At 46.9% G+C, this 14,685-nt stretch overlaps 1 long non-coding RNA gene across 1 annotated transcript in view; it reads left to right on the forward strand.

Moving 5' to 3' along the window:
* The window catches only part of LOC142018685 (uncharacterized), a 29,859-nt gene extending 17,836 nt beyond the window's left edge, over positions 1-12,023 (forward strand). Inside the window, exons 2-3 of the long non-coding RNA XR_012646885.1 lie at positions 10,285-10,352; positions 11,409-12,023. This is a non-coding gene — a long non-coding RNA (uncharacterized LOC142018685). The remainder of the gene's footprint in view (positions 1-10,284; positions 10,353-11,408) is intronic.
* The last annotated feature ends 2,662 nt before the right edge of the window (positions 12,024-14,685 follow it).

The following is a 14,685-nucleotide window of genomic DNA, read 5'->3' on the forward strand; positions in this document are numbered from 1 at the left end:
CCCCAGGCTACTTGGGATAAGAGACACCTATTCTGGAGAAGAGAGTAGAGTCTAGGTCTCTCCACGTCAGGCGGGTGCCCTATTCTGTTCTCTCTCTTTGTCCTGCTAAAGCTGTTCCATTCAGCCAGACTACTGTTACACTGCCACTTACTATCTTTCTAGCTCAGGGATGTGAAAACACACACACAAATCCAGCAAGTTACAGTGCTGTAAAGCACCTGCGTAAACTGGGCTACAGCACTGTGCAGTTAGCTACACACCTCCTGGAGGTGGTTTACCGAGCATGTTGGGAGAGGTCACTCCCCGTGCTCCTGCCACGGTCACGCCACAGCATTAAGGCGCTGCCGCAGCTGTGCTGTCAATGCTCAAGTGGAGGCAAAGCCTCTGAGTGACTGGTTAACCCCTGAGCAGTGAAGTATTATATACCTCTTTTCAGTCTGCCTCGCATGAGTGTGGCTCTTCTCATCCAGGTAAACAGCCAATAGCTTTTTAAATCCTGATTAGCTTTTTTGTGTTGATGATTTCTGGCAATGAGTTCCATGGGCTACGAATATTGCCTTCCATCGGTTCGATGTATGCTGCCTCTCCATTTAGTTATGTGGGCTGTTTTGTTTTTTTTTTTTAATACTAGGTAAGAAAGTAAATACAAGCACTCAGTCCATAGTATTCCATCATTGTTTTGCATCCTTCTATCATTGTCTTATGCTCTCCTGTTTAAACTAAATAATGCCACATGTTTTTTTCAATATCTGTTCATTTGAGAGAGTTTTCCCTGTGCCTCTAATGAGTCTCAGCATTCACCTCTGACCCCTTTTTATTTCTCTTCTCCCTTTTTTGTGGAGATTGATCAGAACTGAACAGTTTTCCAGGTGAGGGCAACAACTTAATCAAGTTTTGTGCTTGGTCAGTACTATTCAACCAGTTCAAGTCTTCATGTGTTTTTTTTAGTCTGAAGGTATGTTTACAAGCAGCCTTATTTCCAAATAAGATATTTTGGAATAGCCTATTTCAAAATAATGCTGATACATACAAGCTGGGTCTACACGTGAGCACCCCTTTGCAAGGCTGAAAATCGACGCATGGACGTTGAAATAGCAGCTGTTGAAAGGGAGCGACCACACGCTAATAATGGGTCGCTCTGCCTTTTCAAAGGGCCACCGTGATCTTTCAAAAGGGAGTGGCCACATGGTCCCAAGCTCTCCTTCGAAAGAAGGGAAGCAGAAAACACCATGGGGGTGGGGGTTCCCATGCCCAACAAGCCTTTCCGGGCCCACAGCCAGCTACTCCCTTAAAGGGTCCCTCCCTCCACCCCACATGAGCTGAGTACTTTCCAGCTGTCCCTAGCCCAGCAGATCCCACTTGTGCTCCAGGATGGAGGTACAGCAGCAGCTCCTTCGTGAGGACACCCTCATTCTTGAGACCCTGCTATCAGTGCTCTACACTGTCACCACAGCTGCACCCAATCTACTTGGTCCCCCACCCCGGGGCTGTGGGAGCCCCCTGCCCAGGACATGGCTGGGTACCCCGCCCCGGGTGACCCAGCACTTCTGGACCCAGCCCAGCAGCACTGACTGGTGGGAGCACCTGGTGCTAGAAGAGTGGAATGACAAGCAGCAGCTGCGGAACGTCATGTCAAGGCAGGCCTTTGAGGAGATCTGCCACTGGCTCTTCTCTGCACTATGGCACCAGGACACCTGCATGCGGCCCACTCTCACCCTGGAGAAGCAGGTTGCGAGCGCCATCTGGAAACTGGTCACCCTGGAGTCTTACTGCTCCATGGGACAACAGTTCAGGGTGAGCAAGGACACCATTGGGGGGCCGTACTTACAGAAGTAAGACATTCCTGGGTCACATGTCCTGCACGGGTGGGTGGGTGGGTGGGTGGGGGCAGGCTGGGAGGGAGCAGGACAGGAGGGGGCAAGGGAGAAGTCTAGGAGGGCGAAAGGCCTGCCACACCCTTACGGGAGCACACATCCCCTTCCCCCCCCATGCACGTCATCAGAGCCATCAACACAATGCTGCTGCACAGGGTCGTCTGCCTGGGGGAGCTGGATGCCACTGCCATGGACTTTGAGGACCTGAGTTTCCCAGACTGCGTCAGTGCATTGGATGGCACGTGCATCCCCATCCATGCCCCGGCACACAGCGTCAGCCAGGATGTCAACAGAAAGGGCTACCACTTGGTGGTCCTCCAGGCCCTGGTGGATGCCAGGACCTGGTTCATGGACATCTATGTGGGCTGAGCTGGCTGCACCCACCATGCCTGCGTCTTTTGGAATGCCTGGCACTGGTGGCGCATGGGGGCCGGCACATTCATCCCACAGCAGGAGATGCTGGTGGGGGCGGGATGTTACCATGCCACTGTGCATGGTGGCAGATGTGGCCTTCTCCTTCCAGCCGTGGCTCCGGCGGCAGTGCATAGGACACCTCGACTCCACCTGGGAAGTGTTCAGCCAGAGCCTCAGCATCGTGGAGCACGTCTTCAGACACCTTAAGGGGCAGTGGAGGTGCCTCCATATGCAGTTGGAGGTTGGGGTCCTCAACGTGCCCCAGGGGGTGGGCACCTGTTGCATCCTCCACAATGTTGTGGAGGACAAGGGGGAGGCCTATGTCCCGGGGGGGCGGTGGGGGGCAATGCAGCCAGCGTCGGCTATGAGCAGCCGGGTGCTACCCACATCCACCAGGCCCACCAGGACAGCCTCTGCATTAGGGAGGCCCTCAGGCAGGCCTTTGTGGATGGCCACCTGTGACCCTGCACCCACACTGACCCCCCCCATGCACATCCGCCACCTGCCATCCCCGCCACCACCGCCCCTGCCACTGCCCCCACCAGCACGACACCTGCCCATCTGCCACCCACCATTCCTCCCCGAGGAGCACAGCAGGAGATGTATAGTAAATAAACATTTATTAACCACTGGACAGTATGTGCAACTATGTACAGGTGAAGTGGCACATGGTGCGGAGGGGGACGGGGGGGGATCACCTAACCTGGAAGGGGTGGAGGGCTCATTCTGGGGCCAGGATGCTGGGCCATGAGCCCCATTGGCCCGGGGATCCTCAGCCTCCCTGGGTATGGAGTTCCCAGCAGGGAGGGAAGGGGGCGGAGAGCACTGGCAGGTAAGGCTGGGGGGGGTTCGGTGATGGGGGCAGGCTTGGTGAGGGGGGTCTGTTGCGGAGGCCAGAAGGTGGGAACATTGGATGCTCTTGGAGCATCTGCCAATGCCCTCCAGGGTGTTCAGCAATCTCTCCCAATCTCTCCACCACTCCAGCTCAGCCTCCATGAGGTACAAGTGCCACCTCGGCCTGGTGGTGGCTTGCAAGGTCCTCCTTGGCCTGGTGGGGGCGCCCTCTGGCTGTGGCCCTGATGGCGAGTGGGGTGGGGTGGTGCCTGGCCACCCTCAGCATTCTCTGGGAGGGTTCTCAGGGACAAGGGATGGTGCTGGGCTCTCACAGCCCATGGATGATGCAGATGTATGGAGAGAGGGACAATGTATCAGTAATGTATTACAGCCTGGGGGACTTGGCCGTGGGCCAAGCCTCCTCCCAGGGCATCCCCCTCCCACGGGGAACCTCTCCCCATGAGCCGTGCATCCCTTCTGATGGCACAGCAGCTGGGGGAGGCTCTTGCAACAGATGGGCCTTCCCAGCCCATGGTGTATGGTCCCCAGATGCTGTCCAGCACAGACCAGCCACTACCCTGCATGAGGCTTGTAGCACTGTCCTCTGGGATCAAGTGCTGGCCATTGCCAGCAGGCTGCCACGGGGTGTTGTGTACGATGGTGGGCTGAGATGTGCGCAGCCCAGGACCGCTGGTCCTCTGTGCAGCCAGCTGGCTGGTGTGTAACCCACCCCCCAGGGACCAGGGTGCGCATCCCACCACATACGTACTGGAGGGTGCCTCTTCAATGTCTGGGTATGCCTGTCTCTCAGTCGCCCAGCTGGATGAGCAAGAGTTGATGTAGATCGTGAGGTTCCTCTCCTCACGCGACCACTCAGTCGTGCTCTCGCTCTCCTGGAACCCTGGTCTGGGCTGCTCCTCTGCCTCCAGCTGTGGCTCATCTGTTGATGTATCCAGGTCCACCAGGTTTAGGGAGCTGTCCTGGAACACCAGGATGCCCTGTAGCTCCTGGAAGGAGGGGCAGGTAGCGGGGGCTGCCCCAGAGTGGCCAGCCTGGGCCCGGGCCCGGGCATTGCCCTGCCACAGTTCTTTAACTATGGAGTATACCTGTTGCACGGTAAGCTCCAGGTGACCCCTTGTGAGGAGGCCCCAGGCCAGGTGGGCAAATGCTGTGACATTTTGCCACTTGAAACACATTTAATGGAGGACCTCCTCCTCTTTCCAGAGGCCCAGGAAGTCCCACAGCTCCTGCTCTGTCCAGGAGGGGGCCTTTTATATTACCTCCACCACCAGAACCCTGGGAGCCCTGTGAGGGCTTGGAGGGAACGGGCGGCTACTGGCCATTGTCACGTCACAGAGTGTGCAGCTGGAACTCGTGCTAGGGCTGCTTCTAGCACTCTCTCAGCTTCCTACCATGGGGCTTCCTGTGTGCGTGCTGCTTAAGGTGGCTGAATTAAGGGATCATAGAGCCCCACTGCTACTGACTGGAGTGGCCCCATGCACCAGCTGACCAGCGCCATGGCAGACCACTTTTCCAAAATAGAGGGAGGTGGCGCGTCTACACATGTACTCTTTTGCTTTAGTTTTTTAAAGGGGATGATCTTCCTGATACAGGATCAGAGTTTGGATTTCAATGTCTGTGCCCTGTTTTTTTCGATTTTCTTTCAAAAGCAGGTGTTGCATGTGTAGACACTCCTCCCCTTCTTTCAAAAGAGGGCCACATAGTTTCGTGCACCTGTAGACATAGCTACAAAACGCATTTTGAACTAACACTCAACTATTTTGAAATACCAATCCAGCCTATTTCAAAACAGAGCCATGGGATCCACTATGGCTTATCTCAATATAGGCTCTATTCCCTGTTTTATCATAACTTATTCCAAAATAGTTATTTCAAAATAAGTGCTATTCCTCATACAATGGCCATTTCTACACAGGCCACTTCCTTCGGAAATGGCATGCTAATACATGGAGCAAAAGATGCTAATGAGGCACGGATACAAATTCCTCATGCCTCATTAGCATAACGTCATGTGATTTGGAGTCCGGAAGACCTTTCCTCTGGACTCCAAAAAGCTGTGTAGAAGTGTGGCCCCAGGGGGCTTCTGGAAGGACGTGCTTCTTCTGGAGGCCCCTTCTTCCTGAAAATTTTTGGGAAGAAGGGGCTTCCAGAAGAAGCACGTCCCTCCAGAAGCACCCGCTCCTCCCCCGCAGGGGCCGCGCTTCTACATGGCGTTTTGGAATCCGGAAGAACGGTCTTCCGGACTCCAAATCATGTGACGTTATACTAATAAGGTGTGGGGAATTTGCATCCATGCCTCATTAGCACCTTTTGCTCTGTGTATTAGCATGGCACTTCCAAAGGAAGTGGTCTGTGTAGAAATGGCCAATGAGTTTACCATTTTTGAAATAAGCCAACTGCTATTTCAAAATTATTTCAGAATAGCTGTTTTGTAGTGTAGACACTAGGATAGTTATTTGAAATAACAGTTGTTATTTCAAAATAATTATGCTGTGTAGCTGTATCCTGAGACTAGACCTGAATTAATTTACCATGGTGGATCAGTTGAGTATTTTCTCATTTGTTGCCTAGTGTTAAAATTAAGGACCGAGACTTTGAGAGAAGTAAGGAATTTGAGACGAATTGATGACATAGGTAAGTGTTTAATTCATTGAACTTTGTACGGGAAGGGAAAACTATGAAAATAAAGGAAAGCCAGTTAACTATGTAACTTGAACCTGACATGCTTAGCATTACTTTAAAGAAAGAAACATAAGTTTAAGCTTGAGGGGTATTTTCTGAGCACAGGGGAAATTACGTGACAGTTATTTAAAACAGAATAAAATCATCAAGACAATTTTTAGTGTAGTTTACATTCAGTCTTTTCAGAAGACAAATAATCTTTAAACAGGCCAAAATGCTTGGAGTATTTCAGCATTAAAATTCTTTGATGTAGAAAGACAAATTGAATCCAGGATGAATTCACAAGAGCAGTAAGAAGTAATAAAGCTGCTGACTGCTTACAACTGTTAAATGTTTAGTCTGTGAGTTCAACAACATTCCCAGAAACTAAAGCAAGAAGGATTTTTTTATTGCAGATGGCTGGGATGGTTTAAGTTAGAACACTTGGGGGCCCTTTGGTATGTTACTGAAATAGAGATATCAACAACAAATAATTAGAATTGAAATTCTGGCTCTGTATAAATGTTTTAAGAAGAGTAAATCAAAACAAAACACTTACTAGCATTCTAAATATATTGTAGTTGTGGCTGTCTCATTCTGATACCTTCATGAGAGGAAGTCTATAACTGTAATTAAAGTTACAGGAGACACTGCTAAAAGAGCCAGTTAAAAATATCTATTCCCATTGTGGTCCTTCAAGTTTCCTTGTGGTCCTTCTGTCTTTATTCGGTGGTGAGAGACTGTAAGTTCTGAAGTGCAATCGAAGTAAGACTGTGAGGAAAGAATAGTAGTGAATACATGTATAGTCCCTCCTGTTCACTAGCCCGGTAGGAGGTCATTGAATACAGGGGAAGCTTTTGTGACTTTTTACACAACTTTGGGAAACAAGGCCTGTGCCTCCTTTGTGCTCTGTGTTGTGTGTCAGTGTGAGCACACCTCGGACGAGACTCACACAGACAAACCACCAGGAACAGGTTTTATTCTGTAAGAATGTACAACAGGATTGCAGTTCAGCAGCCTCCTCTCTGCTTGTAGCCTACCTGCCCCCAGTTCAGTGAGTGCTCAGATCCCTGCTGGGAGAGCAGAGCTTACATTGTACAACAGCCCCTCTTACAAACATCCTCCAACTCCCCCAGTAACTAAACCCCAAAACAATCAAGGCCCTGTTCTCCCTTTGTGTCACTTAAACTCCTCTCAGGGGGTGCTATACACCCTGTTTGGTTCTACTTGTAAAGAACAGAGAACAGGATTACAGTACAACACCCTACTCTTTGTTTACAGTCAGCCTGCTCTCTGCTCAATCAGTGCTGAGACCCTGGGCGGGGGGAGGGAGGGCAGAGGGTACATCCTGGCATGAACCAGGAAGTTCTCCCAACACACTATGGGTTGTAGTACACAACCAGCAGTTCTCAGGGTTGCTCTTGAAGCACAGAAGACCTGGGGATACACCTGCGTTATTTCCTCTATGAATTTAAAGCAACTTGAAAACAATTCTGAAGCTAATGTAATAGCTAATTTTGACTTGCTGCTTGCCAGTTTGGTACCTAATAATTCACAAAGACTCTGCAAAGACCAAAAAAGCTCAGGATTACTTATGTCTTAAATTTACCAGTGCAAAGCAACTGCATCATTTCTCAAAGCAGATGGAGAGTAAAAAAAAAAAAAGCAAAACGCAGTCCTGTGGCACTGTAAAGACTAATGATATAATTTATTAGGTGATGAGCTCTCGTGGGACAGACCCACTTCTTCAGATCTGGGAAATCCTCGTAAATGATAACAGAGAGGAAGATAATTTAACAGAACGATAGAAAAAAAATGAAATAAAAACTGATGAATCAGCTAGAAAGGACAGAAGCCACAGTGGAAATGGGGAAGAAAAATAGTTACTGCACATGTTAAGGTCAGTGGGCTTCCTGGGTTCACTGCGAATTTCAAAGGTGGGGAAGCTGTCCTTGTAGTCTGTAAGGTAATTGATCTCTTTGTCGAGCCCGATGTGAAAAATTTCAAACTTGATAATGAACTCCAATTCTGATGTCTCCTTTTGTAATCTAGTGTTACAGTCTCTGTTTTAGAATGCAAACCTTTAAGTTTTGAATGCTATGACCAGGTAGATTGAAATGCTCACTGACCAGTTTGTGTATATTCAGATTCCTAATGTCTTATTTGTGGCCATTCATTCTCTGGCAAAGTGATTGTCCAGTTCGTTTAACATACATAGCAGATGGATAGTGATTGGCTATTACACACAGGAAGACCAGCAAGAGGACAGACGTGATAAATATGAACTTTAATCATTTAAAATTAGTAAATGACTTCATGTATATTGCAGGTATAGTTATATGCAGTCTAAATATTCAAAACTTTTGAGAATGACTTTAAATAAAATCAAATGATTTTTAAAGCAACTGTTAAGCTCTTCTGCTCTGTCTTCTAACTTTTGTGTCTATAGGGTGTATGTTGAGCACATTTGCAAGCTTCCCTCTGCAACTATGTGAGCTATAAAGTTTAAAACAAAACAGCTGAGAGATTCTCACATAATCGCATCACTTCAATAAACAGGTTTGGAGAAAAACAAGTATTGGGAGACTCTTAATAAAAGGCAGGAGTGGGGGGGCTGTACTGTTCTGTAGCATTACTTTGTGTCATCAGCTTGCAAATAGTAATCCCCAGTGATGTCAGTGGGGAATTGTGTTTGAAAACAGATGGAACAATGTCATCCACAGAGAGGGTTAAACAATATTATGACTTTACCAGTTTAAAGCAGAGCAAAAGGCCTTTAGGAATACTCTGCACAGAATAGCTAAGCAGCCCTATGACCCTTTCTGCCCCAAACACCACAAGGCGGAGGAAAAGGGACATAGGAGTAAGCAGATTCTTTTCCTCATGTTATGACCAGTGTACCACTGCCACCCCACCACCCCAATAATCCATCTACGAATATTATGGGTAGAAGAGACAAACAAAAGATAACAAAGAGAATGAGAATATCCATTTCCTAATGACCATCAATGATGCTGAGCCCAATGGTTGCCCTAGCTCCAATTTCCTAACACAAAATGAAGCCTGCAACACAGCCTCCATCTGTGACCTTCCACTCTGGGAATATGTTCAGTTCAGCAGAGCCTTATGTATTGAATCACATGAATTCAGGGCTTGATTGTCATTTTATTCATCAATGTAACTCAAAATTAATTCCACAGGCATCAGTAGCATTATGTTTCTGTAAATCAGATTAGATTGAGGGGTATTGCTTATGTTCATGTATTTCCAGCTATTTTATTTGTATTCATGATAGATACCATATAAACTGTTTCTCATATGTAATTATGGGCTATGGATAGCTTTGGAAGTTTCCTAGCATCTAGATTCTTTAGGAAGGACAAAAGATGATAAAATGCTTGGGGAACATTTAGTTTCTCTTGCTCATGTAAATAAGAGGGTGCTGCCTGTAATTAAACATGGATATAGATAGGTTTTTTCCAGTATTGCAATGAGGACTGAGAAAATGGACACACCACTCCTGATTAGCAATTGAAGGAACAAAATAAAAGTGTTTTTATAACAACTGGGATTTAAGATATGGCAAACTGAAAGTGTAATTCTGCATAATGTATTTCCTGAGAAAAGCAAGCATTTGGGATCTTTGCTGTTCAGCTGAAATATGGTTAATGAACATTCTTTCCAGACACTCTAGTTTTCTCAGGTGAAAACAGAAGACTATGGAGGTTTAGTAATTTAACATTGCAAAAGAAAATAAATATGCAAGGCTTCAGGGAGCCCATGGGTCCTGGCTGAGTGGCAGGCAATCCCATCCGGAAAAGGATGGCCTATTTTGCAAAAGCCAAAAAAGAGAGAGAAGCCAGAGCAAAACTTGGCTCTGTAACAGGAAGGTTTTTTGGAAAAAAGAGTTCTGCAACAGAACACCTGTCCACCTCAAGGCTTACCTCATCGGTATTCTTTCCTACTCCAGCCCACATCCTGAAAAAGCTATGACAGTCTTTGCACCTCTGGGGCAAATCCCTGCTTTTATAACTGCCCTGGAATTGGGCCTATTTTGCTGCATGTGGGAAGGAAAGATTTGATGCACAAGGTGAAAGAAGAGTGAATTAATAACTGTTAGAGCTGGCACATCCTCCCACCTGTTCGAAGGGTGTGACACACAAAAGTTTTAGAAAGAGGCTGACCTTTACGTGCTGGGTCCAGCCAAGGCTACAAATACTTATGGGATAACAGGGATGTGTACAGACTGAGTCCAGCCAGTGGCTGTTATTAAATCTTGACTTTTCCCTTCAAATATCAACCAGAACCACCAATCACAAACTGATATAGCCACAGAGTAAAACAAAGAAAACCATCTAGAATGGCAACAACCTGAACCTGTGAGAGATGGGAGGATTATTCTGTCTTTTATTTAAACATCAGTCAATAACTATTCCCTGAACTGTAGTGACGTTCTTTTGGTGTGATCACTTGTTTTCAGATGATCCCTTCTCCTCTTTTGGATCCACAGTCTGGAGCATGTGGTTGCTGCAGGTGGTGTTTTTTATTGTGAGTATCAAGTCTCTTTCAAGGATCTCTCACACCCTAACAGGCTCAGGAGTCCTCATTTGCTGAATTTGTGTGAAAATCCATTTTACTTCTGACACTAGCACATGTAGTAAAAGTGCAAGCTTAGGAGAGACAACTGAATTTTATTTCCTGGCCCAGATATGGTCAGAGCATATCAGAAAACCACAGTTAAAACTGCTCATTACATATCACTAGGAAAAGATCATTGACCAAAACAGAAACTGTGGAGTTCTCACCACATCAGCTGGCTGTACACAATTCCAGCCATGCCCTATAATGGGAGTTTCACAGGATCTGCTATTTACAGAAGGTTTCTAACATCCTGGGGAGATGTTACATAGGAATGACTGTTCTTGTGAGATTTTAGTTATGTCCAGAAAACTGAACTCTTCCAATTTGTATCCAAGCTGTAAATCTAAATAAATAAATTACAGGTTGAATGAACCCGGGGATCCAGAACTCCCCAGAAGTTCAAATGAGATTCCAGCTCTAAGCGACACAAATAGTCTGATTCAGATCTTTGTGAAATCACTGTAAATCCAGATTAAGGCCATCAACCTCAGTGGAGCTGGTCTGGATTTCTACTGGTTTGCCTCAGATTAAAAATATGGTGTCATATATTGTGTTGTAGGGTGCATATGGCCAGATCCTCAGCTGTAAAATCAGCATAACTCCATTGATGCTGACTTATGATGAGGATCTGTCCCTTCGTTTTAACCACTGATTAATGTAAGAGAACAAATTGTGTTTAAGAAATGTTTGTGGATGATGCCTTAGAACTATTGTTAGCGTGCACCACTTGAGTGCTTGCACGGGTGTAATGAAAAAGCAGAAGGGCTTTGTGCTGCTTTCAACTAACTCCTTTAGCTGATGACCGCTGCTCTTGCAATTAGCCCTTCCCCTGACCTCCTGGTCTACCACAACATGCTTCAAAGAGTTCTAGGAAGGGAAACTATTACACCTAGTGTATTTGGACAAGTCTAGCATGTGCAGAAATGAATAAATATGTTCTATTCTTTTCATTTCTTCCTTTAGAAGAGCTTCCATGCATTTATGCAACACACTCATCTGCTCACCTGCTCTAACTACTGATAATGGATCTTGCAGGATGAGAGGAACACAATACTCCCTCAAGGAACGTTTTGAACAGGGAGCTCCTTCCCGAATGGAAAGTAAGAGTCATGAGGAGGCACCTCAGAAAGGAGAATGGATTTCTGTGGCGACACCTTTCCTTTGACACTGAAATTAGAAATATTCTGCAAGGTATCTAAGCTTCCTGAAATGCAAAAATAAGCCGATCCACACTCCACAGTGCCTACATTTTTTACCAGGAGATAGATCACAGTAAATTGATATTAATGACAAAATACAAAATAAATCCAAAGAAAAAAAATAATAGTTAACAACTCAAAGTGCCATGTTAGTATGAGCCAGGCATAGCTGATAATTCTTCAAATGTCAGGCAGCTAGAAACGTAAGCAGTGTATGCTGTCACTTCATTTGTTGTCAAAGCCACATTCTTCAGACAAGAGCTCTTAGTTTATTTGTGGGAAACAAAAGAGATGGTTGGAGCCAGGACTATTTATTGTGATAAAGCCACGCAGGCATTTTTGCTATTTTGCTTCAGTTATTTTTATTAATAAATTAGTTCCCGTGTAATATTTGATTTGTGTACCTATTTACTGATGATATATCGTGTTGTAACATTTACACTAAGGCAGGTACCCGATGGTTTTCACTAAGTATAAATATCAGGAAAAGCTTGCTAACTGTAAGACTAGAACGGACTTCCTCAGGAGGTCATGGAAGCTCTTTCACTGGAGGTTTCCAAAGGAAGCTGGTTTAGACAATTCCAGGAGTGGGGAATTGGCGGGGGTCAGACATGGACTGGGCAATAAGCAGACCACGGGCCAAACATTGCTTACAAGAGTTACTCCTGGTGGGTGTCCAGACTTTTTATTTACCTATACGTCCGCAGACTCAACAACTTGTAGCTCCCATTGGACATTACCAGCCAATGGGAGCAATGGGAAGTGGCGCACCATCCCATGCCGCTTCCTGCAGCTCCCATTTGCTGGGAATCGTGATCTACAGCCAATGGAAGCTGCGAGCAGCCATTCTTGCAGATACACAGGTAAATAAAGTATTCAGCAGCCTGCCAGGGCTTAACTCTGGTGAACAGAATTCAGCCAGTGAGCTGCTTAGGCTTGCTCCTGGGTTAGACTATCAGCGGTTTTAATGGGGTTTCTAGGACTGGCTCAGACTTGCTGGGGATATGGGGCCAAAGCTGAAGCCATGGGGTTTGTCTTTCATCACTCACCCATGGCTGTGGGGTTCAGGTAAGCTCAGGCTTTGGTTTCCCCCTCCTGGAATTGTGTGGCACCTTTTGCTGTCAGAAGTGGGTCCTGGTGCAATGAAGTTTGAGAACTCCCAAGAGCAGGCAACCCTTGCAGCCCTCTCTAATTCTATGCTTCTATGATTCTAATATCTAGCCTATGCCTGAATCCACCTTTTAAAATATCTGCTCCCTTAGGAGAAAGGACTCCATGTCTCTCTGAATGAATGTACAAGGAATGAAATATTACAGGATAAATTGGGCTCAGGTGCATAGGGGTTATCAGTATGTAGGTAATAGGGCCATCCCGAGGGTCTAGCACTGTCCCTAGGGCCATCCCAAAAGAGGCCCACACTTGCCAGACCTCTGCTCTGCCCCACCCCAGTGCAACACATCCCTTCCTCAAGTCCTGCACCTCTTCCGTCCATGTTCTGTCTCTGCTCCACCCACTCCTGCTTCTATTCCTCCAAAACCACCTCCCAAGCAATGTGAGCTGGGGGAATTGCATAGGGTCTGAAGTGTGGTGAGCAGCAGGTGGTAGGAGCCAAAGGGACCTGGTAGTCTGCTTGTCTCTGTCCCACCACCCTATCAGCCTTCTTCACGCCACTTCACTGAGGCAGGGCGAAGAAGAGCGCGCCAGCCCCAGCTCACCCCCCCAAGTGATTCAGAGCATTTGAGGTAGCACTCGGGCACTCTGCTGCTTGCCACCACACAAAGCAAAGGGCAGGCAGGGCAGCACAGGCCTCTGGGCCCAGTTGCCATGGTGAGTGTGGGGAACTTGACCCCTGGTGCTGACCCTATGGCCAGGATGGCTCTGGTATGGGACACAGGGAGGGAACCATGTCTCTAGGGTAATACACATTCTACACATCTCCAGGCGCTGACAGCAATGAGAGAAGGGATGCTCTCTGCATACCAGAGCGTTGTGTGTATGTGGCTGGGCTGTTGAAGAGCTGCGTGGTCATGTTTCAAAGCATGGCGCAGTGGCCATTTGAGTGGCAGGGCAGAAAGCCCATCAGTGTGGGGAAAACACAAAAGCCCCACTGCCAAATTGGTTAACCGCATCTCTCATTCACTTGTCCAAAGCATAAGTGACAAGGGGTTCATCCCTGCACACCCCCTTTGCTTTTGGTGAGTGGAAGGGGTTGGGTGGAAATGTGATGGATTATATCTCTAAAGATACAAAGTCTTGTTTATATATTTCAGTTAACCTTAGAAATAGCTGTTTGTTTGTAATTTGGCAGTACGGTACATAGCCCATAAATAATATAAATATAAATATAATATTTCAGGACAAAACTCATACTGCAAATACCCTATTCCAACTTCAGTGTGTTGTTATAAATTTACTATAAATAAGATACAACTGTTATAGTCACTGCCTATGTCCCTGGAAGTCCTCTCCAAGGATCATCACCTTGTAATGGTGAAGCAGGTTATGTGTCTTAATGGCCGTGTCTACACATGCCCCAAACTTCGAAATGGCCATACAAATGGCCATTTCGAAGTTTACTAATGAAGCGCTGAAATGCATATTCAGCGCTTCATTAGCATGCGGGCGGCAGTGGCGCTTCGAAATTGATGCGCCTCGCTGCCGCGCGGCACGTCCAGACGGGGCTCCTTCGAAAGGGCCCTGCCTACTTCGAAGTCCCCTTATTCCCATCAGCTCATGGGAATAAGGGGACTTCGAAGAAGGTGGCGTCCTTTCGAAAAGGAGCCCTGTCTGGACGCGACGCGCGGCAGCGAGGCGCATCAATTTTGAAGCGCCGCTGCCGCCCGCATGCTAATGAAGCGCTGAATATGCATTTCAGCGCTTCATTAGTAAACTTCGAAATGGCCATTTGCATGGCCATTTCGAAGTTTGGGGCACGTATAGACGTAGCCAATGACTCCAAGGGCGATATTGCTCTGTCATATATTCCCTTAAAGTCACCCATGGCAGAACTGTCAAGGGCGAGTTTACAGACAAAGGAGTCT

Source organism: Carettochelys insculpta, chromosome 10 (assembly GCF_033958435.1).
Source record: "Carettochelys insculpta isolate YL-2023 chromosome 10, ASM3395843v1, whole genome shotgun sequence".
In the NCBI taxonomy this organism is placed as follows: Eukaryota; Metazoa; Chordata; order Testudines; family Carettochelyidae; genus Carettochelys; species Carettochelys insculpta.